The 24,117-nt window shown below is 45.0% G+C and overlaps 1 protein-coding gene across 2 annotated transcripts in view; it reads right to left on the reverse strand.

Moving 5' to 3' along the window:
* LOC146203319 (alpha-tocopherol transfer protein-like) overlaps positions 1-24,117 on the reverse strand; it is a 51,308-nt gene that overhangs the window by 21,101 nt on the left and 6,090 nt on the right. Inside the window, exon 1 of one of the 2 annotated variants that reach the window (XM_084588672.1) lies at positions 17,591-17,805. The exons of the other annotated variant lie outside the window; for it this stretch is intronic. The gene's annotated coding sequence lies outside the window, so the exon portion shown is untranslated. Of the gene's footprint in view, positions 1-17,590; positions 17,806-24,117 lie in introns of those variants that run through there. 2 annotated transcript variants of the gene reach the window in all.

Here is a 24,117-nt window from a genome sequence, read left to right on the forward strand (position 1 = left end):
GACCAAAGTTGGGCGCCGCATTTTGAACCACTTGAGGCGTCCGCGAAAAAAACATTGCGAATTCGACGTGCAGTGAAGGCGACTGTTAGCTCACCGCAGTTTGGTAGCGAGTTTGGTAGGTGGTGCTGACACATCTAGTTGTAATTGCAGAAAGCACTGAAACGACGACATAAGGGAACTTTCCATCTGCGTCATCTTTTAGCGGGTTAATAATGATGACGCAAATTTACAGCCGCACAAGGGTCGTAGCTACCCTCCCGTTGCAAATGCTTTGTCCTCCTAGAGAAACCATCGATCCGCGCCGTCGATACCAAGCGCAGTTTGCGGCCCGCTAACTCAAGCGGTTGATCTGCGCGAGATGAGGCATTTCAGAGAGCAACAGAAGGAGAAGTTGGACGAGTTGTAGGTTGTTCATGATGGTTTTTTGGGCGCTCTTGTCTCTGTATTAAACAGCGTCCACCAAACCATAATGAAATTCAGAGAGCACTGCGATGCTTTCTAATTACTTGTCTGATCGGTTCGTGAGTATAACGTGAGGTGTCATGTGGTTCGATGGCTGTGCAGGAACTTCGCGCGACAGGCAGCGAAGGACCACCAAAAACCTTCTTAAACGTCGGCGCTAAACACAGACTTTTTTGCCTTGCACTATGCACTCACTGCAATATTAATGAATTGAACAGCTTTTCCACGATGGGAAAATCAAGCAAAATACTCACAGCTTCTATTTTAATAAAGGAATGTATGTTCCATGTGCATGGCACATGTTTACTTGCCACATGTGACATGTTTCATATATAAAGTTTTCTTTTATTATGCATGCGGGCTCACCATTTGCTTATTTTTGAGAAAAAAAAATAAGTACTCCGGATCACGTATAACGATACGCTCTAATCATATGATGCAGTTGAGTGACATTTTGTGCTGATTGCTTTTTTTTTTTTTAATATAGCCTGAAAATTATCTCCCTTTATTGATTTGCATTTTACCGTTTCGACAGTAAGGAATACGCGCGCACAGCGCCGCCCTAGCCAACGTTGCCCTAGCTTCATACCGACTAAGTGTAAGGCCAAGCGTATGCCTTCCACTTCGCGTGTGTGCGTGTGTGGAAGACTCTCTCTTTCTCACTCCCTCCATCTCTCTCTCTGCGCTGCTTTCCGCGCTCTATACAACTCAAGCCGACACAATATGATAGAAACTTAAGCAGACTTGGCGACCTGACGGTAGCATAACCATCGAGGCTTTTCGAAAAAGGTGGGTAGCACAGCCAGTACCCAACAGTAATTGATACTTTAATACTGCGAGCGTTGTCCGCAGAGATGGACATTACCGGCTGCGCCGGCGCCTCTTCGTCAGTGCTGGTGCTACTTTGGAAATCTGTCGATTCCTTCTGTTTACGACCAAGTCCTTAAACGTTTTAGTTCCTGCATTTACAAGCCGCTAAGTGAATATGAGAGGTCATATCGGCATTTATGAACAGCAATGCTACTTTCCGCTCCCATTTTGCACCACTGCGAATATTCTGTTGCTGTTCTTGATCTTCAGCTGAAACTCGCGCAGCCTTTCCGTGCGTAGCTGATGCCGAATGTTCGACCGCAAGTATGTCATGACACACTAATACCGCAACGCCACAACATACTTCACTCGCCTCACTGCAACCCGAGGCTTCCGAATCACCTAATGCACCGCAGCGTGTCGGTTCCTGCAGGAGCACCGTCGTTTTTCATACTAGGCGCCAATATATAGTAGCAGACGACAGCGCGCTTTTTTCTGCCGCTTTGTTTATCTTTTTCTTCAGAATGCGTAACCCGATTGTGTGCTTACGTAACCTGGCACCGTCCTACTGCGCACGTCACGCGTACGTCACAATTTGAACAAAATGGCGAATTGTCGAGAATAGGGCCCCTGTTCTCGGGATGTTTTTCAGCCACTGGATAACACGCAGTCAACAGGCGAGGTGGCATGCAGCTGCTTTTTATCGCCGCAATGGCCTGACAAGTTATGTCTTACAAAGCATGTTTTGATAGCAACGACACAACAATCAAGAGTGTAAAATGAAGAATTAGGAGCACCATAATGAGCAATACAATTTTTTTTTAAACAACCTTATATCTGTTATAAACACTAGCGCCGCAGGAAGGTAGTTTCAATGATTAATTGATCGCGGGAGGAATCAATTGTAAAAAGAATTGGTGCGACACATTGAGGATCCAGTTTTATGACGATGGTCCACACGAGGTGATGTGTAAAAGGGACGCTGAAGGAAATGGCCGTGAAGTGTACTATGATATAGCATATTTTATGTAGCCGGCGTAATCGGAGTATCTGACATATCAGTGAGAGAGGAGAGAGCAGGGAGGTGCAAGGTGTTTTTCATGTTTTCTGTGCTGGCGGTATGGTACTAATTACTGAGTATGCAACGTGCAGATTGATTCTGAATGGCTTCGACTGAGGTTATTAGAAAATCAAGGCCGAAATACCATACAGAAGCCGCATATTCAAGTTTGGTATGGGTAAATATTTTATAAAGGTGAAGTTTAAGGGGAGAAGGGTTGTTTGGAAAATTACGTTTCAAATAGCCTAACGACCGATTAGCATTGATAGTTATTGTTGATGTGCGGCTGTCATGATAGGTTAGAAGAGATAAATACATCCAAATATTTTAGGCGGGAAATTCTGCAGGTGATAAGATGAAACCTGAGAGTTAGTACGTGACACGTGCAATTTTTTTAGAGTTAAGAATTATTAGCCAGTATTTACACCATGAGTTATTGAGTTAAAGTCCGATTGGAGGTTGTCTTTATCATAAGAATTAGCTATTTCTCGATAAATAACGCAGTCTTCTGGAAAAAGGCCAACGCATGATTGGAGTCTGACGGGTAAGTCATTGAAATAAATTAGAAATAGTAAAGAAATGAGAACGGAGCCTTGGGGCACACCAGAATGGACAGGGTATTATGATTTTAGTAGTTTTAGTTAACTATTGCATATTGGTAGTGATTAGTAATGGAACTTCTCAACCATGAAGGAACATTAGGATCTAGGTTTAGTTAATTTAATTTGTAAATAAGTAGACTGCGAGATACCTTGTCAAAAGCCTTAGAGAAATAGAAAATATACTGTCAACAATACCTCTTCGGTCGAGGACGCTGTAAGAAAAATGGGTGAATGATTCCAGCTGCATAGTAGTGCTTTCTCAATGAATGGAAGAACGAATGATAATCGAGAGGGACAGCGAAATTCGGGATGCTAAGAAGAATTTTGGAAGCAATGCTGGTTAACGAAATGGGGTGGTATTTATTAAAACAAGCTTGTCACCTTTTTTATGTTTGAGAACCAGCCTCCGACCATCAGGTACCAAGCACATGGATAAGGACTGTTCGAAACGTTTTGTTAAAAATGGTGGAAGAGTAATATTTAGTGTTTTTAAAAAATTTTCAGCTGATTTCATCAGGACCAGAGGCAGAAGAAAGTTTCCAGTTGTGAATAAGTTTTTGCTCACCCAATGGTTTAGCAGTAATAGGAGGCATTGGTGAATACAAATAAATGTCAAAATAGGGCTTCGGTTCGTATGTATGACTGGAGAATGAAATTGCAAAAAAAAAAAAAAAAATCATTGAATGCAAAGGCACACTGTTCATCAGCTAACGGCACACCATCACTACAGTTAATAACACCATCGCTGTCAGGACGTTTTACAGCTCGCGAGGACTGTCTATGATTAGATTGTGGAGATTGAGGAGGGTATGTTTAAATAATAAGTGTTTGGATTCGCGTAAAGCGCGAGTATAAGCAATATTTGCGAGTCGGTAGATGCCAACGTTCTGACAAGTTAGACGTTTTAGATATGCGATTCAAACACAGCTTTTTATTGGCTAGTTTTGCGAGAGCTTTGGGAAACCATATTTACCATGGTTTTAATTACCCGTATGAGAATGTATCCTTCAATATAATTTCGGCTAAATTGTTTTTGAACATATGCTAGTTTACCTGCAGCCTGCGATTCCCAAAACCGTGCAGAAATACATTACAAAAAAAAAATAGTGATTCAAAATTAATTGCTTCGTAATTTCCACGGCCATAATTTCTAACAATCTCAATTTTTTTTAAGAGTACGTGGAACTGGAAGACCCAGTATAAATGTAGTGAATACTCGATAAATCCAGGAAAAATATTTATATTTGAAATTGAATCAGAACACGTTGTTAAGATAATGTCAAGTATGTTCTCAGAATGACTAGTGCATCTTCTAGGTTGTGTGATCAGTTGAGAGAAATGAAAAGCTGAGCACAGATAGGTAAATGATATAGATTCTGAATCGGTACTATTTCTGGGACCATCCACCTCCCAAGAAATATTTGAATAGTTATAATTACCTAGTAGAAAAATAGGAGAACCAGGAAACCGCACGCAAATGAGATAATTGACAAAAGCTTGATCTCTCGTCGGAGGTCGATAACATGCACCAATTATGAGTTTTCTGCCTTTTATGGTTAATAAAATTCATACAATTTCTAGATTGCTTGTCACAGGGATTGAGCATGATGTTCGTTTGCAGTCAATATCAATTAATTCTCCGCCATCTGACCTACGACTAGGACAACTAGAGGATAACTTAAGCGAAGCATAGCTGTATACTGACAAGCATTACCAATGTATGTTTGTTTTTCTTGAATACATATTTGCTGTCATGAACAAGCTGATGTCCAACCTGTCTCAGCAGCTCAGTGGTTATGGCGCTCGCCTGCTACGCCTGAGAATGCGCGTCCGGTCCCGGTCGCGGATGGAAGCAATTGAAACGCAAGGATTCTGTATACTGTGTTATGCCTGCGCACATTAAAGAAGTCCGGCAGGTCGGAATCAGCCTAGAGCCTTTCACTACGCGTTCCTGATAGCTCATGTCGCTTTGAGGCGGTAATCGTCACATAGCCCACCATATACTATTAAATACTTAGATAATTCCACAATTGTTTTTAACTGCTGTTCCACGCAGTTCGGTTTTAATTTTTTTTTTTTTCGGAAAGTGTTTGGAGTCCGCCCTTGGCAAATGTATCTATATGGTGCTAAAGCAACACTAGAAAGCGGCCTTTACAGTCCCCTGTGGAGTTCATCTCACATACCACGTGTGACCAAAGGACTAAAATTATCCCCAAGCCACTCTACTGAATCGCGTTCGCGCCGGCTCTGCTCGCAAACAGCTCCTACGTGGATGCGTAAGACGGGCCTGGCATTGTTTCCGCTATATTCCACATGTGGTGTGAGTGGGGATATAGAAAATTATGTTATGTGCTGTCCAGTGTAAACTGCGGAAAGGCGTGTATTGTTCGATTTCCTCAAGAAGACACAGTTCACTTGAGGAGTCGGATCTGGACTCCAGATGGTGAGGAGTGACTATTAGCTATTGTGTGTGATTGTGTTTATGTGATTGACCTGTGGACTCTATATACAGTGGGGCATAGATAGAGCAGCGGTGGCGTAGCGGTAGAACATCCGCCTCGCATACAAGAGGACCGGGGTTCAAATCACGGTGCCGCGCAATTCTCCACCGGATTAAAAAAAAAAAGAAAAAAAAAGAAAAAAAATTCGCGTGTCGATGGAATTGCATAAACAGGTTTGGGATGCGACCTAATGCCGATGAACACCTCCGAGAACACACTCCCTCACCAGAACAGGAGTTGGCCACCCTGGTGCAGTAATTGGCCGTAACCTCTCATGATAAGCTCCACAAAACCCCAGCCCTCAGTCACCAGCGGCTGCGGAACACCTGACCACGGCGGCGGTCAGACCTCTGACGCAGCAGGGGGTGCTAAGAACTTCTGGCTCCGCTGGACAGGCCGCCATTGGAAACTGACCCTGGCAACGTTTAATGCTAGAACCCTAGCTAGTGAAGCTAGTTTAGCAGTGCTGTTAGAGGAACTAGAGGGCATGAAATGGGATGTCATAGGGCTTAGTGAGGTTAGGAGGCCGAATGAGGCATATACTGTACTGAAGGATGGGCATGTATTGTGTTGTCGAGGTTTACCGGAGAGGCGAGAACTAGGAGTAGGTTTCCTTGTCAATAAGTATATAGCGGGTAATATCGATGAATTCTATAGTATTAATGAGAGGGTTGCAGGCATCGTAATTCGGCTTAATAAGCGGTATAAACTGAAGGTTGTACAGGCCTATGCACCTACATGTAGTTATGATGACCAGGCAGTTAAAAGCTTCTTCGAAGATGTAGAATCGACAATGCGAAAAGTAAAGACGCAGTATACTGTACTAATGGGTGACCTCAATGCCAAGGTAGGGAAAAAGCAGGCAGGAGACAAGGCAGTAGGTGACTATGGCATTGGTTCTAGGAATAGCAGGGGGGAGTTACTAGTTGAGTCGGCAGAGCGCAATAACTGAAGAATCATGAATACCTTCTCCAGCAAATGGAAGAATCGAAAATGGACGTGGAGAAGTCCTAATGGGGAAACTAAAAATGAAATTTACTTCATACTGTGTTCAACCCCCGCCATTATGCAAGATGTAGAGGTAATCGGGAAAGTGTGATGCAGTGACCACAGGATGGTGAGGTCCCGAATTAGCCTAAATCTGAAGAAGGAACGCAACAGATTAGTAAGAAAGAAACCCATCAACGAATTAGCGGTGAGGGGGAGGGCAAAACAGTTCGGGATCTCGCTACAGAATAGGTATTCAGCTCTAACCGAGGATGGCGACATTACCCTAGAAGCAAGGAAGAATAATTTCAGAGATATCATTACTGAGTGCGCGGTAGAAGTAGGCGGTAGGATAGTTAGAGAGAATACCGGTAAGCTGTCTAAGGAGACGAAATATTTGATCAAGAAACGCCAGAGTATGAAAGCTTCCAATCCAACAGACCGGATCGAATTGGCCGAGATATCAAAGCTAATCAATAAGCGCAAAGTGGCCGATATAAGGAAGTATAACATGGAGAAACTTCAGCATGCTGTAAAGAACGATGAAAGCCTTAAAGCGGTAAAGAAGAAATTGGGCATAGGCAAAAACCAGATGTATGCGATAAGGGACAAGGCGGGCAACGTCATCACAAATATGGATAAGATAGTCAAAGTAGCCGAGCAGTTCTATACAAATCTCTGCAGTAGCCAAAGTAGTCAGGACCGTAATGAGATTGGCGGTAGGGAAAAACAGTCAAACGTTCCACCAGTGACGAAGGACGAGGTCAAGAAAGCATTAGAAACTATGAAAAGGGGGAAGTCAGCTGGAGAGGATCAGATAACTACAGATTTTCTGAAGGACGGGGGGAATATCGTACTAGAAAACCTAGCCACCCTGTATACGCAGTGCCTGGTGTTATCGACGGTACCGGAACCATAGAAGAATGCAAACATTATCCTCATCCATAAGAAAGGGGACTTTAAGGACCTTAAAATTTACAGACCAATCAGCTTACTGTCTGTTACATATAAGGTATTTACTAAGGTAATCGCTAATAGAATCAGGACAACCTTAGACTTCAATAAAGCAAAGGATCAAGCAGGGTTTCGGAAACGGTACCCTACTCTCGATCATATCCATACCATCAATCAGGTGATAGAAAAATGCTCGGAATATAACCAGCCCTTATACATAGCATTCATTAATTACAAGAAAGCATTTGACTCAGTTGAAACCTCGGCGGTGATGCAGGCATTGCGAAATCAGGGGGTAGACGAGCCGTAAGTGAAAGTGCTGGAAGATATATATAGTGGCTGCACAGCAACCATAGTTCTGCATAAAGAAAGTAACAAAATTCCCATAAAGAAAGGTGTTAGGCAAGGAGACACAATCTCCCCAGTACTATTCACAGCTTGCTTAGAGGAAGTATTCAGAGACTTGGAATGGGAACAGTTAGGGATAAGGGTAGATGAAGAATACCTCAGTAATCTGCGATTTGCTGATGACTTGCCTTGCTAAGCAACTCGGGGGATGAACTGCAAATAATGATTGATGACCTAGACAGGAAAAGTGGAAAGGTAGGCTTGAAAATCAATATGCAGAAGACTAAGGTAATGTTCAACAGCCTCGGGAAGGAATAGCAGTTTACATTAGGTAGCGAAGTACTGGAAGTAGTAGGCGAATATGTCTACTTAGGACAGGTAGTAACCGCAGATCCGGACCATGAAAAGGAAATACCAAGAAGAATAAGATTGGGATGGAGCGCACTTGGCAAGCACTCGCAGATTGTGTCTAGCAGCTTACCGGTATCGCTAAACAGGAAAGTATATAACAGTTGCATCTTACCTGTACTCACCTATGGCGCTGAAACGTGGAGGCTAACCAAGAGAGTTCTGCTTAAGTTGAGGACAACCCAGAAGGCTATGGAACGAAAAATGGTAGGGGTAACATTAAGAGATAGGAAGCGTGCAGAGTGGGTCAGTGAAATAACTCTAGTTACCGACATTCTAGTGGAAATTAAGAAGAAGATATGGACATGGGCAGGACATGTAGTGCGAAGAGAGGATAACCGATGGTCGCTTAGGGTAACAAACTGGATTCCAAGGGAAGGAAAGCGTAGCAGGGGGCGGCAGAAAGTTAGGTGGGCGGATGAGATTAAGAAGTTCGCAGGGGTCAAGTGGATGCAGCTAGCACAGAACCAGGTTAAGAGGAGAAATATGGGAGAGGCCTTCGCCCTGCAGTGGGTATAGTCAGGCTGATGATGATGATGATGATGATGATGATGATGATGATGATGATGATGATGATGATGATGATGATGATATTCCCCCACCTGCAGCTAGCAACAACCTCAACTTCAGTGCTGTTTATAGCACACAGGGGGTTTACATGAACCCGAAAAGCGGGTCGAGTCGGCCGATCGGGCTGAAAACCCGCTCTCGGGCTCATGTATACGCTAAGGTGTCGAGCTAAACCAAGGAGGTCAAAGGGCCTCTGAAATGCTATTTGCGGTAAAATTCTAACGCAAGAAACCAATAAGGCGGTCTTCGTGAGTATTCGAGCCAAATTGGAAAACTTTGCTTGGAGACAATAATTTGGAAAGAATCTTTAAAAAGTGTTCTTGGCGACCGCTCGCAACCGCTTGGGACGACACATCTCCGCGCCTAAACCTCCCCACCGACGTCAGCGGGGACTCTGGGCGCGCCCGTTCATTGAACGCATCGAAGTAACGCGGGAGGGATCGGCGTGGGTGGGGCGCCGTCGCAGCTTTTTTTTTTTTTTTTTTTTTTTTTTGTCTCGTGCCGGTGTGGGTTGAATAAAGGGGGGGGGGGGGGGGAGGAGGAGCTTCATTTTAAATCGACTATATGTTCGGTGCTAATAAAGCTGGCTTGAACATTTTTGCGCTGTGTAAAGGGTGCGCGTTTTATAACTTTAGTAAATAGTTCATGGGCCCTTTGAAGAGACAGAACACTAGTAAAATACGTTACGAGATAATTGTAGGAATGAAAAGGTTTTGCGTAATATAGCACAGATCGAGCACTACAGTATCAAAAAACAAGCCTTTACAGTTTTAATTTGCCATTCAAAATCGCATAAAAAAACTGAGGCGACACCTTACAGGGGAACGCTGTCATTATCATCGTAGTACACCACGGGACCACATCTTATGAAAACATAACTGATTTTCATAAATGCACACTGTTCTTTTTTCTTCTAGGAATGTTTGTCATATTTTGCGCTCTCTCCAGTGTACCCTTAAATAAAAACCCCCACTTTATTCGCATCACGAATGGTATGCCTCCAGCTTTTGTCACTAGATGATTCCACAGTGTTCTGAATTTCTTGGATGAAGCGGCGATGGAGCCCACTAAAACTTTCGCCCGAGGCGTACGTTACTGTTAAGAGCCTTCATTATGGATCGATACTCAAATGGATGCTACTCTACACTAAATATGTAGAATTACTGTCCGGTGCGTGAAATTTACATGTTTTCGCTTCGTGTTTTTTGTCGACCACCAGACGTCATCGCAGTCGCTGCTCACGGTTTCCAGCATCGGGCTACGTAAAAAAACGGCGCATGCTCTGATAAAAAAAAATTATCGGTAAAAATTGTCTACAGCTTTTCCAAAACCGCAATGGAACCGAACACTTTAGATAGCAATCTTTCCATTGCGGGGAAAAATATTTGATGCCGAAGTTCTAGTGTTCTGTCCCTATGAAAGCTAAATGACCGTCGAGTCAGGTTGAGTCAGCCTGACTGACAAAACCCTAATCGCTCCGCCGGGGTAGCCCAGTGGTTAGGGCGCTCGACTACTGTTCCCAAGGATGCGGGATCGAATCCCGGCGTCGGCGGCCGCTTTTCTGTGCAGGTGAACAGCAAGGAGACCGTGTGCTGTGCGACTTCAGTACACGTTAATGAACAACAGGTGGTCGAAATTTCTGAGTCCTCCGCTATGGCGTCTCTCATAGCCTGAGTTGCTTTGGGACGTTTAACTCCACAGACCGAACCAATCTAAACCCTAACCGGGCAGCAGCAGAAGACCGGCCCGTGCTTGCGCATTCATCCTCTTCCTCCTCTCCCACATGCACGTGGTTCGCTTTCTCGACGCAAAGTGTAGCGGCCATCTCGGCCCGACTAGAGTCACTGAAAAATTTTCAGAGTACCGCAAAGATGCCCGCGGGCGCCATTTCCCTTCCAGACCGCCGGGCCCGGCTGGAGTCTAAACGGCGAGTGTCCGCATTCGTAGGCTTTGAACGTGTTCTTAAACTCAGCAAAGCGGGAACGCTCTGGCACGCTTATTCAGAACAGTGCCAACACTGATTGTGCGGTCGCTAACTTTAATACCGTAGTCAGCAATCGATGGGAAAAATAGGTGCCTGGGTAGATCGGCGAAAACTGCAGGTCGCCTGCTATTGCTATAGTCCTCAGCCCTTTGAATCGACTTGTTTTCTACGCGCAGTGCTGGGGTGTTGCAACATTATAAAATGACCGAGTGTGAAATAGCATGTTAGCAAAGGTCGCAGGAACGTGTGTATATATTGTTAAGTCGTGGAGAATGCCGTCCGTCGGCGCCGCGGGGCCGGACAAGGTAAAATACGGAGCGAGGTGCAGATCGTTATCACGCTCTGAAACGATGAATCGCTTTGTATGAGCAGCATAAAGTGAAGCAGCAGGTTCGCCGAGATAGCGTTAACAAAATAGTATACAACGTAGTATCGCCGTCGCTGCGCCAGGAACGCCAAGCAGGCTTAATTTGTTGAAGCATATTGTTTTGCGCGAACATTTTTTTTTTTTTTTTGCTGCGCCGTCGTTAAGTGAAGGAAAACTAAAGCACTGGTCTCGCCCATTTTCAGCGTGAAAAAAAAAAAAAAAAACATGGCTTACTATATCATCGCTACCACCGCGCGGTTGCGAATATTGTACTTTTCATTGTTTTACGGTGTCGCCTGATGTTTCATCGCCGTACGCCTTGTGCCGCCGATTTGCCAGAACCTCGTTCATTAACTGCCGTCAAAAATTGAAATGGCATCTACATTGTACATTGATGGTTGACACACATTGTCCAGAAGTCGCCAGCTGCGAGCACACAATAAATATGGTTGGTTGGTTTAGTTTTTTAACATCCTGAAGCGACTCAGACTCACCGCAGTGGAGAGCTCCGGAAATTTCCACTACTTGGGTTTCTTTAACGTGCAACTAGAAATAAATAACTAATAAATATGTGCATAAAGCTTTATGTACCCCCGTGGACAAAAGTGGTATATTCCACGCGTTGCGAGAAAACTGCCCGTCATATTTTTCCGACAGAGAAGCAGTTATTTCTGAGATGTTCATAACGTACCCTCCTTGGTATACTTTTCATCTAGTCCGAGCAATTTTGTGTGGCACATTTTTTTTTATACTGAAAAAATGCAATCGTTGCGATTCGCGTGGAATATACCACTTTTGTCCACGACTGTACGTTTACATTAACAATAAAAATAAAAAAGGAAGAGATGCGGGCGGTCATCGATCCGCACACTAACACGCGCCCATACGCATTCATACACGAGTAGAGTGTGTGATTTCGCATAACTGAATATAGATGTATCTGGAGCTGCCAGCTGGCTAGATATTTACCTTACTGTGAGGGTAGCTTTTGCCAAATTTCGCAAGCAAAACTGATGCTGCATGTTCCTGTGCTGGGAGGTAAACACATGTTGCGATCGACGCACCATGTTCACGTTGAGTATTTCCTACGCTTCTTTTGCGGCTAAACGAAAATAATTTGAAACCAATAAACTAGCGTATCTCGCACAAGAGGGTGTTCCTTGATGGCACGAATTTTCGCCGGTCGGTTCTGTGAAGCCACATTGACCACCAATGCAGATCAGGGTATGTTGCTGGGCGAGTTGGTTATTCGTTGTCAGAGAAAGAACGCTAGCAGACGTGTGTGTCCTCCTCTTCATTGTCCGTCGTCTGCTAACGTTCTTGCTCTGACAATGCAGATCACTTTTTTTCGTTCAGGCACAGCGAACACACCTTTCCTAACTCAGGCCTGGTGCCACACCCAAAAGCACAACGTAACCTCACGTGTACATTGCGAGAAACAATCGAAAAAAGAGTATCTGCAGCACACGACACGTATTCCGCGCGCCCGCTTGGAAGGGATACGGCGACGCGAGGTCACGTGACGGGCATCAGCCAGTAGGCGAGCCGGCGGCGCGCGGAAAACGAATGCGGTACTCTGAAATTTTCCAGTGACTCTAGGCCCGACAGAAACGGGTTGATCCAAAACCCGCTTGGGCATAAACCAACGGAATATAAAGCATACTTTTGAGGGCTCAAAAGAATACTTCTTTATGAAACTCATATGCAATTATGTTCGAAACAGCATCATCCAAGCCACCTCCAACATACTCGGGACTAGATAACCGAGAGCTGACAAGCCCATAACAGAAGCTGAAGTCACAGCAGAGATTATCACATTGAGGGGCAAATATACAGCGCGAACAGAGACGACGGTCGAGGAAGTACACAACACAAGCACTGTCTCGCAACTAAAATTTATTTACAAGGAAGACACATATATAAAACGCCTAGAAACGCAGCGCATGTTCAGTAAACACAAGAGGTAATCAACATAAGATTACACTGTATAGGAGGCTAATTGCATGATGAGCTAAGGCACGTCAAGTGTCGTCTAAGAACAAGGTCTCAGAGTCATGCAACGTAATGGAGGGCTGACTAATGCACGTGCTTATTATTATTATTATTATATATATTTTTTTTGTTGATGAAAAAAGCTTCCATACTCTCCCTTATGCGCTGATCGCGATACCGGTACAGTACCTCGATTTTCTCAAAAATCTCCTTTCGTTCCTTTTTTTTATTCTTTCCGCACTCAGTGCAGTGTTTTGACATATCTGACGGTGTCTTCTGATGTTCTTTCAGGCGAATATTTAAACACCATCCGGTTTGTAAAGCTGCTCAGCGGCTCGATTGCTGCCTTCCCCCTCCCTTCTCATTCCTTCCAAATTTCGGTCCGAAATTCTGATACACACCTTTCATTTGCAGCCTCCCAAAAAAAGCTCGGTCGTCTTGTAGTCTAAGTTTAAACGCGGCGTCCAGTCAGGGTGCCCCTCATCCATGTAGTACGCAGGTCGTCAATTAGAGTTCGAAACACCATGTAGGAGCTCCAAATTCGAAGGCTTTCTCCAGATATTTCGCTCGCCTGTTATTAAGGGCGCACCACACACGCTGTGGGTCGCCAAATCGCTCGGGTCCTCTCTGATTCATTCCAGCCATATAGCCCTCCGCTTTAACGAAAGCTCTGCCTTCTTCGAGCATTTTAGGAAACGTAGCGCAAAGAAGACAAGGACAAAAAAAGAAGGAAACACACACGAAGCGCTCGTGTGTGTTTCCTTCTTTTTTGTCCTTGCCTTCTTTGCGCTACGTTTCCTAAAATGCGAATGCACCAACTCGCCCAATTTAGCATTCTTGTGCAGCTTCTTCGAGCACCCTCCCTGCCTTGGTTTGGATATCGAGAAGAACTCCACATGCGGCAAATTTTCATAGTTGCGTGTGTTTCGTGACCGACTCATGCAGCCATAAACTGTACAGAACACCATCATGAACCGTTGTTTTCTAACTCGCTGCAACGCGCAGTTGTTAAAACGTTTTACCGCCGAACGCCACCGCGGTACCGTGGCCAGCAGTACACACCACGAGTTGCAAAGCGCTGCAAACACGAGACCCGCACCAGCAATGCACTAGGTCGTCCGCTACATGCATCGCAAAAATGGCGGGCAGCGTCGGTGCGCCGCGGCGCGTCTGTGCGCCAGTGCATATCACCATGTACACAGTGTTTTAGACGATTTTAAGCAACTTTAAAAAGGGGAAAATTTTTAATTTTGAACTACCGGATAATGACATACTTCAGTTTTAGATTTACGCCTAAATTTCTAGGCGGACACATTTGCTAGGCTTATTCCTCTCGTACACAAAGTGGTCTCCTGCCGATAATTCTGCCCACTGAAAGGTTATGAAAAGGGCCATCGCAACGCTCTGCTTGGAGTCTTCGCTTCGGAAGTCGTACGTACATAAGATACAAGCTGGCTTAATATGCAATTGGACAGGCTTTTTAAAGCCAGCTTCCCCGAGTCTGTCTTGATTTGATGAAGAAGTATACATTGGTTTGGGTTAGTTGGTTCATAGCTGATGTTGATCCCTCTGGTGTTCGGGAAAGCATCTAAAGAATATGAAGGCTGGTTCAAGTAGATGTGAAATGGGGGGAAATTAGAGGGCAGTTATGGTACTTTTCATCCACGGAGTCACTCATGTCCTGAAGAAAGTGGCAAATCGGTTTAATATACCGTTGGTATACTCTGCCCCCTCCGTCTCGGCAAGCTCGCTCAAAAGGCCTCGCATAACTTGCGAAAGCCAAAAGGTTCGTTGTCAGAGTAGACATGGCCAGCGTTTAGGAAAGTGCGTCACAAAAGTCGTGTGGAAGGATATGTTGCATCCACAAGAGTCGCAGGCAAGCTAATTTATTGCAGTGAAGTTGTGGGGTGCTAAACGCGCCACCACAACTTCACTTCCTAGCGCGGCACACGACACTATGCAGTCGTCTATAAAATTTTGTTATCCTGCGGGAAATTCTACATTGGACAGACGGGCCGTAGCATGAATGATCTACCTAAAAGAATATGCGAAGATATTGAACATAATAAGTATAAGCGACTACAACGGTTCCGAAATGTTAGGATTCTGGGTAGAGGCGGACAACATACGTATCCAGAAAGAGTGGAAGCCTTTTCTACATCAAAAATTCAGGTTCGAGCTGTATGAGTGTCACGTCGATTTTTCTATACGAAGTTCAGCACAAGTTCCTTTCACGCCTAAACTGATAAGATTGGTGCTGTTTTTCTTGCTGCCTTCTACGCGTGCGCATCAGCTGAGAAGGCTGTATATATCGGCTGCTGTCACCTGATTATACAGTTGTGATAAGTGCCCGTGTTGTCCTCTTCTTTGTGTGCGTCTTTGTTGCGCTGAAGAACCGTTATTAAGGGGAAAGCCTTTCTAGGCTAATGATTGTCTGTCCATCCACGCGCGCTTCGCGAGATTCCACGGGGTTCAATTTACCTTTAAAGCTTTCAGTGAAGTAGTTTAGTTAATGGTAGATAATGATCAATAATGAAGGTGGTAGTTAGTGATAGTGAGATTAAGTGATGATGATGATAGTGACAGTGATAGTTCTGATGATGAAACTGACAGTTGATGATGATGATAGTGACGTCAGCACTCATGAGCGACTGTGGCGTCACCACCAGGTGACGTCATCTGCCATGGCCAGACGTGACACCATCATAATGTCACATCCGGTCATGCCTAATAACCAGGAATAACGTGATCATGACGTCACGTCCGGTCATGACCGATTACTTTACCAGGTGATTCACGAAGCTGACCCCGCTGGGCGTCCGTGCTGAGCCTTTCAATTGGCGCTTCCTCGAATGACGCATTACAGAAATACAAAAGTAGATGCAGTAAAAGGAATCAGCGACGTTTCAAATTGGCAACCACTCTCAGTAAACATCGTGCTAAAGACTCGAAAACCAGCACGCTATAAAGGCTTTCGCCTCATTGCATTTTAGTGGCCCAAAGTTTCTATAGAATTTTATCGAAAACCTGAATGAATGTTCTGCTAACAATTGCCGCCCTACACAACTCCAAGATGAGAAATATCCACGTGTTATGAAATTATCACAAAAGCTGCAACTTTTGTTAGGACTTTTCTTCTTAGCGATAAATAGAACCGGAAGAAAAGCCAGGAGTCGCGGATATTGCAGCGACTTTCTGCATTATTTGTGCCGCTCCACAGCAGCGCGGTCCCCCCATAGATAGTTGCAACGCACCACTGTCTGAACCAACACACTGCTATATCGAAAAGAACGCAACAGCTGCGCTTTTAAGGCACTTGAACGATCTAACAGACATTCAACAAATAATCCAGAAGAGCGTGGAGCTTTGCAGATAAAGGACAGAAAAACGGGCCTCAACAGCCCGTCGTACACGGGCAGAAGCAATTAAACACTGGTCGTTAACAGGCAATGCACCGCAAGAAACTGTTTACGGGGATAAGCAGGGACTGCTTCTTGCTGAGCTGACCGTAAGCTGACAACAAGTACATTGATTCTGCGCGCCAGACGACTTAACTCTGTCTCGCAGTACCTGTGCGGTGGTAGGTAATAACTGCTGGAAAAAAATTCCGAGAACACTGTGGAACCTACAATGCAAAAATGCGAAAGTCTAAGCGTTACTGGTGCACAGGGTGCATCACGTTTGCTCTCATTATCACTATCAACTAAATGCACCGTAATTATCATTGATAATTTTATCATTAAAGGCTTTCGCCTTAATAGTTTCTTCCAAAGTACAAAGTTCACTCAGTCGGTTGATTAATAGGACCGCAAGCGGTCATCTATTTCAGTTCTCCTCGCCTGTCCAGGTGAGCATAGGTTATGCACAAGGAAGAAGTGGAAGACGGCGGCATGCGTACCAATTGCTATTATGCCGAAACGCGCCGTGCAAAAGGTAAGGGCTATATATAGTGCCTAACCTGGTGCCAAATAGCCACGTTGCGAAGTGATAAAATGAAAACAACAAACGGGGCATCCGCCAGTTGAGTTTCGACCTTAATATTAATTGCGCACGGCTTTTCAAAGAAACAATGACCATGCTGTGGAAGTCATTGTTATGATATTTACATAATCAGCTCTGGTGATAGCCAATAGTGAAAATAACCAAAGGCGAAGCGCTATTTACAGCTTGAACATGCAGATAGTATTATTTCATAGCTCAAAATACTGTCGGCACGAAAGCACATGTAGTGCTCTATATCATGATTCATGAGAGAAGAGCAGCATTTTTATTTGTTTGCAATGATCGCGGTGGATGTGAAAAAAAAAAGCACACTATTCGATTTTTAAAAAGGGCGCTGGTACGCCTCACTGTTTATATTTTTGAGGTTTTAGCGTCTTGCTTAAATAACGTGCTAGCAATACCACTCTTTAAACTCAATTGAGAAATGCTTTCGTCTCGAACCCAAAGTTTTTAGTTATGGCCTACGAGCATCACGCTGCATGCCTTGCTTAAAAAGTACGGCCATTAGCTACCCATTAAAAACAATAAAAGGCGTGTACGTACAGGAGTAGCCGGCCTAGCGCAGCTGAGCATTCATTGCGCACCAAACTGTAGCGTGCGTTGTTGAACTCCTGCGCGCGGTAGATCGCCTCGGAAATGGGATAGCGCGTGCGCCGGGGGCGTAGAATGTTCCCTCGCGCCCGAGCCTTCGAACCGGTCGCCGGATGGCGGCGGCCAAGCGCGATGTCCTTGCGCGAGCGCGTACAAGGCCGCCGCTGTTTTGCGAGGCGCCCGACTCGAATCTGCCAAAGCGAGCCGCTTCGTAAGAAGCGAAACAATCGAACCGTGTAGGCGTGGCGCTGAAGTAATCGTGTTCGGTAAAGTTGGGTCATGGACTGACGACCGGCGATAATGCCTCCGTCCGACGTTCTCCTTTCCGGGATTCTGTAGCTTCGCTGTCTCGAAGTCCTTAGTGAAGATTTCCGGCAGCCTGTTTTCTCTCACCTGAGGGGCGGACCATCGAAAAGAGAAAAAAGGGAGGAAAAATAAAGAATTGTCGGATGAATGGGCGAAGCCCGCGGCCTTGGAAATTCAGACAAAGGATGCAAGCTCCCATTGCGCCTTCCTTGGGTATATATCTGATATGTTACACAGATTTAGCATTTCTGCCTCTCTTGTTATCCTCCTCAAATAAATGCATTGTTCGCCTTTGGCTCGCTGCACTGATGGCTCTCTTTCTCTCAGTGGAGCAAGAACGACCAAGAGTTCACGAACTACCAGAAAAAAAAAATTGAGGTTTTATGATCTAAATTATCAAACAGTGGTGAGTAAGTCTTAATGTTTTGTGGAGATCGTAGCCATTCCACTCGACAGGCTTTCATGAAGTTACAACGAGCGGAATAAATTTTTCTCCAAAAAAGTGGCTCGCAAATGGGAAATGCTACAAGCCACCTCGTTCAAGCCGCCACCTGCTTGCGCCTCGACTCGATCGCAATCTAGGTTGTGAACAAGCTTGTGGCAACTATTCTGACGTGAGTGGCAGTATATTGTTTGTCTAACGGCACATTTAAACGAGCCTTGATCCTTACTTCCACCCTCGCAAAACGTGACTGTCGTTGGAAGTTCGAAGCCGGGGAGAAATACAGAAACGGACAGGCCCAAAAAGGCGCGACCGCTTCCAGATACCGAAAGCAAGAAAGAGCACGCTGGCACTTGCACGTGCGAGCTCGAGTTCGAACGCACGCAGTTGAATCAACTAACCTGTGTTCGCATGCTACTGAAACGCCACACGGAAATACATATTCCGATGAAATGAAGTTAAAGTCACTGACCAAAGTCGAAAAAAAAAAAAAATGACGCTTCGAAATCCATATGGCTTTCTTGTTAACAACACGAATTATCTTATGAATTAACATGTTGACTGTGAAAGAAACCCGTACGGGGCCCTATTCTCGACAATTCGCCATTTTGTTCAAACTGTGACGTACGCGTCAAGTGTGCAGTGGGACGGTGCCAGGTTAAGTAAGCACACAATCAGGTTACGCATTCTCAGTAAAAAAGAAATAAAGTGACAGAAAAAGCGCGTTGTCGTCTGCTACTATATATTGGCGCCAAGTATGAAAAACGACGATGCTCCTACAGGAACCGTGCCGCTGCAGTGCATTCCGCGATTCTGAAGCGTCGGGTTGCATTGAGGCGAGTGAAGTATGTTGAGGCGTTGCGGTATCAGTGTGTCATGACATACTTGCGGTCGAACATTCGGCATCAGCTGCGTACGGAAAGGCTGCGCGAGTTTCTGCTGAAGAGCAAGAACGGCAACGGATATATTCGCAGTGGTGCATAATGGGAGCGGAAAGTAGCATTGCTGTTCATAAGCGCCGATGGCCTCTCACGTTCACTTATCAGCGGCTCTTAAATGCAGGAACTAAGACGTTTAAGGACTTGGTCGTAAACAGAAGGAATCGACAGATTTCCAAAATAGCTCCAGCACTGACGAAGAGGCGCCGGCGCAGCCACCATTGTCCATGCTCGAACACAACGCTCGCAGTCTCAAAGTATCAATTATTGTTAGGTACTGGCTGTGCTACCCACCTTTTTTCTCTTCTTTTCTTTGTCTCTGTGTTAAACAGCGCCCACGAAGCCATCGTTAACAACCTACAACTCGCCCAACTTTTCCTTCTGTTGCTCTCTGAAATGCCTCGTCTCGCGCAGATCAACCGCTTGAGTTAGCGGACCGCATTGCTGCGTTTGGCAACGATGGCGCGGATCGATGGTTTCTCTATGAGAGCAAAGCATTTGCAACGGGAGGGTATCTACGACCATCGTGCGGCTGCAAATTTGCGTCATCATTATTAATCATCTAAAAGATGATGCAGCTGAAAATTTCTTTTATAACGTCGTTTCAGTGCTTTATGCAATTACAACAAGATGTGTCAGCACCACCCACCAAACTCTCTACAAAACTGCGGTGAGCTAACAGCCGTCTGCACTGCACGTCGAATTCACCATGTTTTTTTTCATGGTCACCTCAAGTGGTTCAAAATGCGGCGCCCAACTTTGGTCATTTACAATAGCAGAACATCCTTTACTTAATGAAACATCATTTTGACGTCATCATTAAATGTTTATGCATGACGTATTTCCCCACATACAACGTCAGCCAATCAGATTTCAGGAGTCGGCTCGAGTTCCTTTCAGCCCATGCGTAATACAAGTGTAAGTGCTTCCCTTTCAATCATATATACCTTTGTTTTCCCTCCACAATTACTTATAAAAACCATCCAGACATCATGAATACAGCTGCTAAAAATCCGTTTTCAACCTCACGTCATTTTTACGTCACCGAAAAAAGCCATTTCGACACACCGAAATTTTGCGCCACAAATTTGAAACACGTGACTGTTCTGAGAACCAATCAGATAAACAAAATGGCGCCGAACGGCGGCCGAGCGAGGGCCGAGTGTGTCGAGAACAGGGCCCCGGGTCTCAAATTTTTTACTTTTCTTTTCGATTTCAGTCAGTGACTTTAACCTATTTTCATCTTATTATGGAAAAATGCATGAACTGACAAATCATTGAACACTCGACGACGCGCAAAAAGAAGCTTGATGCGTCAAGAGAATTATGCATTTACACAAAAAACAAAACTTGTGAAAAGGAAAGGGTGAAGAGCCGAATTTCGGTCACAGTCACTCCTGGGTCTGCATCATCACGCCTGAAACCACTGCAACGCTGTAGGCACCAGAGAAGTAAAGAAAGAAAAAGAATTGCGATGTACAGGACACCTGGGGCCCTATTCTCGACACACATGGGCGCCGTTGGGCGCCATTTTTTTTATCTGATTGGTTCTCAGAACAGTCACGTGTTTCAAATTTGTGGCGCGAAATTTCGGTGCATCGAAATGGCTTTTTGCGGTGACGTAAAAATGACGTGAGCGTGAAAACGTATTTTTAGCAGCCTGGGAGGTTTGGCTGCGGAGCGGAGATCCCATCGTTCAGTGGCACGCGACCCGCCTGGCGGCTGAGGCCGTGAAGAGTGCTTGTAACCTCACCTGACCTCAGCCTGCGGGGCCCTCCTGACACGCTCTCCGGCCTGCGCGCCGGGGGCGGGAGATGAAGGCCTCCTTTTCGCTGGAAATACAGTTTTCATTCATTCATTCATTAGCAGTGGTATTCATGATGCATGGAGGGTATATATAAGTAACTGTGGAGGGAAAACAGAGATGTATAAGATAGAAAGGGAAGCACTTACGCTTGTATTACGAATGGGGTGAAATCAACCGCCCACTGTCAAGAGCCGACTGCTGAAACCTGATTGGCTGACGTTGTGTGGCGGGAATACGTCATGCATAAACGTTTAATGATGACGTCAGAATGACGTTTCATTACGCAAAGGACGTTCTGCCATTGCTGTAAATGACCAAAGTTGGGCGCCACATTTTGAACCACTTGAGGCGGCCGTGAAAAGAACATGGCGTACTCGACGTTCAGTGTAGGAGGCTGTTAGCTCACCGCGGTTTGGTACAGAGTTTTGTGGGTGGTGAAGTAAGCTGACACATCTTGTTGTAATTACAAAAAACACTGAAATGACGTTATAAGGTAACTTATCAGCTGCGTCATCTTTTAAAGGATTATTAATGAAGACGCAGATTTACAGCCGCACGAGGGTCGTACATACCCTCTGGTTGCAAATGCTTTGAGAGCTCTCATAGAGAAACCATCGACCCGCCCCATCATTGCCAAACGCAGCAATGCGGTCCGCTAACTCAAGCGGTTGATCTGCGCGAGACGAGGCATTTCATGGAGCAACTGAACGGGAAGTTTGGCGAGTTGTAGGTTGTTCATGGTGGTTTCGTGGGCGCTCTTTAACACAGAGAAAATAAAAGAAATAAAGGCACCAGTCCCTTGTTGTCTTCTCTTTGTCTCTGTGTTAAACTGCGCCCACCAAACCATCATGAATTCAAGAGCGCACCGCGATGCTTTCTAATTATCTGTCTGATCGGTTCGTGAATACAACCTGAGGGGTCATATAATTCGATGGTTGTGCAGGAACTTCGCTCGACAGGCAGTGAGGTGAAGATTTTCTTAAATGTCCAAATGTCCAATGACCAAAGACTTTCTTAAATGTCGGCCCTAAACACTGCCTTTTTTGCCTGGCACTATGCACTCACTGCAATGTTAATGAATTGAGCAGCCTTTCTACGGCGAAAAAAAAGCAAGCAAAAATACTCACAGCTTCTATTTTAATAAAGGAATGCATATTTCATGTACAGTCTTTGTCAAAAGTGTAGAGCCCAGGGGGTCTTCTTCTGAGTTACTTCGTGCGGCTTGTAATGCATCGTCAATGTTCCACATTTTTTGGTGGTGAGAAGGTGTTTTGCCCAACCCTCTACAACGGGAAGGACCTCCACTAGTGCTAAATCGGCATCACTACACGGCTCAGGAGTGGACCCCCCGGGCTCTACACTTTTGACAAAGGTTGTACATCACACATGTTTGCTTGCCACACGTGATGTGTTTGATATATAAAGTTTTCTTTTAATATGCATGCGGGTCCACCATTTGCTTATCTTTTAGAAAAAAAATAAGCACTCCGGAGCACATTATGACGGTACGATTTAATCATATGATGTAGTTGAGGGACATTTTGTGTTGACTGCTTTTTTAATACAGCCTGAAAATAACCTCCCTTTATTGAATTGCATTTTACCGTTTCGACCGTAAGGAATACGCGCGCACGGCGCCGCCCTAGCCTTATACCATGATTTCCTCAGTCATCTTTCGCTTTCTTTCCTTATTGTCCGTTTATCCCCCTCTGCACGCGTACGGTAAGCTGAGAATCGCTTAAATAACCTTCCTGCTATTTTTCTGTTTCGTTCCTTTTCTCGGACATCTTTTGCGTTTCGCAAGAGCTTATCGCACGCCAGCGCATGAAAATTTAACCGACTAAGTGTAAGGTCCAGCGTATGCCTTCCACTTCGTGTGTGGGTGTGGAACACTTTCCCTCTCTGCGCTGCTTTCCGGGCTCTAAACAACTCAAGACGACACAATATGATAGAAACTTAAGCAGACTTGGTGACCTGACGGTAGCTGGTCATAACGCGGCTTTTCGAAAAAGGTGGGTCGCACAGCCAGTATCTAACAGTAATTGATACTTTGAGACTGCGAGCGTTGTCCTCAGAGATGGACAGTATACCGCCAACGCCGGCGCCTCTTCATCAGTGCTGGAGCTACTTTGGAAATCTGTCAATTTCTTCTGTTTACGACCAAGTCCTTAAACGTTTTAGTTCCTGCATTTACAAGCAGCTAAGTGAATGTGAGAGGTCATATCGACATTTATGAACAGCAATGCTACTTTCCGCTCCCATTATGCACCACTGTGAATATTCCATTGCCGTTCTTGCTCTTAAGCTGGAACTCGCGCAGCTTTTCCGTGCGTACTGCTACCGAATATCCGACCGCAAGTATGTCATGACACACTGATACCGCAACGCCACAACATACTTCACTCGCCTCACTGCAACCCGAGGCTTCCGAATCACGGAATGCACCGCAGAGTATCGGTTCCTGCAGGAGCACCGTCGTTTTTCATACTTAGCGCCAATATATAGTAGCAGACGACAGCGTGCTTTTTTCTGTCACTTTATTTCTCTTTTTCTTGAGAATGCGTAACCCGATTGTGTGCTTACGTAACCTGGCACCGTTCTGATGCACATGTCACGCGTACGTCACAATTTGAACAAAATGGCGAATTGTCGAGAATAGGGCCCCTGGCATGAACTAAGTGGGCAATATTCAAACTGATTTGAAAGAATTGAACGACGTGAAAATAAATGATTTGTCTCAACCGAAATTTTGTTGGCCCCTGGTGAGAGTAAATTTAGTTTGTCAATTATACTGGTCACTTAATCGAAGCTTAGCTAATGCATGCCCCCTGCATTAATCCTAATGATTGCAAGTGAATTTTGTGTTTTTCTTTATATATGCCCCCCTGCGGTCTTTTCGTGCATAAAGTAGTTTAACGCGATAGCGTTAAAGGCCCCGTTCACCAGAAATCCGGCGTCGGCGTTGTGAGCGAAAAATCACGAGCGT

The sequence above is a fragment of the Amblyomma maculatum genome, chromosome 1 (assembly GCF_055883805.1).
Source record: "Amblyomma maculatum isolate TAMU_Amacu chromosome 1, ASM5588380v1, whole genome shotgun sequence".
NCBI lineage: Eukaryota > Metazoa > Arthropoda > Arachnida > Ixodida > Ixodidae > Amblyomma > Amblyomma maculatum.